We start from the raw sequence: 2,216 nt of genomic DNA, 5'->3' as shown, positions 1-2,216 counted from the left end.
CCATGCCCTGCTGTGTCTGCCGGCCCTGCTCCAGCCTGACTGCCTCCAGACTTCCTCTGCCTCTCTTCTGTCTTCTTCCCCTGACCCCTGTCCATCCTGGCCCATTTTTCCTGTGCCTAATCTCTAATCACAACCTTGCAGGGTCAAGGGTAAGGAGATCAATAACACTTAAGCTAACAACCTTGCTTCCTTGATCCTGGCCTTTCCCCCTTTGCATCTTGGATTCCAACTAAGTAAAATCCTAAGTCTTGGCACGTAAGTCTTGAAACTGCTATTGGAGGGTTCTAATTCCCCACATCCATGCAGAACTCTGTGGCTAGCCCCCTATAACCCTACACTCTCTAATAAGGTAGCCATTCCCTGGCCAGTGTGGCTCAGTTGTTGGAGCCTCGTCCAGAAACCTGAAAGACTGCAGGTTCAATTCCTGGTCAGGGCACATACCTAGGTTGCAAGTTTTGGTCACCAGTATGGGGTGTGTGCGGAAGGCAACTGATCAATGCTTCTTTCTCTCTCTTACTCTCTCCCACCCTCTCTCTTTAAAATCAATGAATATATCCTCAAGTGAGGATTTAAATAAGTGAGTAAGTAAACAAATAAATAAAAGGTAGCCATGTATGACTACTACATTACATTGGAAATATAGCCAATTGGAATTAAGATATATCATAGTGTAATACGCACAGTAGTTTTTTAATACTTAGCATGAAAAAAATGTGAAATATCTCCTTAATATTTTTATATGTTGATTACATGTAGAATTGAAAATTTCTGGAATTATTGGATTACATGAAATATATTATTAAAGAAATTTCATTTGTACCTCTTTACTTTTTAAAATGCAGCTATGAGACAAGTTAGTGTGGCACAGGCGGCTCGCAGAGCATTCTCCCTGAACAGCACCGCCCTGGAAGCAGTCACATGCACACACACCCACATCACTTTTATTATAATTTTCGGAACTGGTGGGAGTGCCCTAAGTCCCATCCATGGGCCCTAGCCCCAAATCCAGGCTCTCCGAGTCAGGAATTGATGGATTTCACCAGGCCCAGCGTCTGCCGCAGCAACACCGCACCGGTGGGGAAACTGAGTGCCAAGATGCTACACCCCTAGTACAACCAGCTGGCACTGGGCATTGCCTCACGCTGCAGCTCTGCCTCTCGAGGCCCCTCCCCCTCGAGAGGCAGGCCCGCCTCAGTTCAGGGAGATGTGAAATCTCTCCCGGGGGATGTATTTCCTCTGGACTCCTGTGGCCCTGGGATGGCTCTGGGACTGACCTGCGGAGGAGACTCCACGGTGGGTGGGCTCTAGGCTAGGCTGAACCCAGGGGAGGGGACACGGGCTTTCAGTCCACACGGCATAATCCCTGGCTCTGCCTCTCACCTGCAGGGGGCGTTTGCATCGCTTCCTCTAGGTCCTACTTCAGAAAAGGGTTCTTTGTAGTTTTCTACATTTTCCACTTTTTCATTAGATTATCTACCTGAGTTACACAAATTAGAAATATTTTCCAGTCAGTTATTTTTTCACCTATTCATAGACCACTTTTTGGGGGGTTGATTCTGTAATAACACATTTTAGATCCACTTGTAATAATTTAACATTAATTCACTTTCATGTGCCTTGGTAAATCATTGTTGTTCAATTACATATTCAACTAACAGTAAAATAACTGAATTAATGTAATTTCTGGAGAACATTCAGTATTCTTATGCACATGATATAGTTTAAACAGAAGACTTCACTGAGGGGTTTTTTATTTTCCCCTGTAATCTTGCCTGAGAGTTTCCTGATTGGTCGCTTGTACCTTTATTACAAAGTTTGCCATTTGAGTCAAATGAAATCCTCTAAACTCCTAGGACCAGCCAAATGGAAGGAGCGAGGGTGAAGCTGAGGGTGAGGAGTCCAGAGCCCCCGCCACTCTCCAGGTCTGCCGCTCAGATGCTCCACCACGGCTGTCCCGGCGATACACCCTGGCTTCTGGCTGCTTGCAGCTGCCAAGGAGGCCGGGCCCTTGTCTGCCCCTGATGCACAGCCATCCTCCCTCGGATGCTGGCCTGGCTCTGGCTGGGGCTGGGCTCTAGGGGTCTCCTCAGGTCGGCCCCCACCCTGCCCTCGGCCCGCTGCCTCAGGAGAGCAGGTTCTTGCCTCCGTTCCTGGAACTCATTTCCATGTCTTACTGTAGCTGCAGTCCTGACACCCCACATCTGCAAGTGGTGCTC

This window comes from Phyllostomus discolor, chromosome 1, assembly GCF_004126475.2.
Source record: "Phyllostomus discolor isolate MPI-MPIP mPhyDis1 chromosome 1, mPhyDis1.pri.v3, whole genome shotgun sequence".
NCBI classification, from domain to species: domain Eukaryota; kingdom Metazoa; phylum Chordata; class Mammalia; order Chiroptera; family Phyllostomidae; genus Phyllostomus; species Phyllostomus discolor.
The sequence above is the reverse complement of the archived record's forward strand: the minus strand, read 5'-3'. Positions refer to the sequence as shown.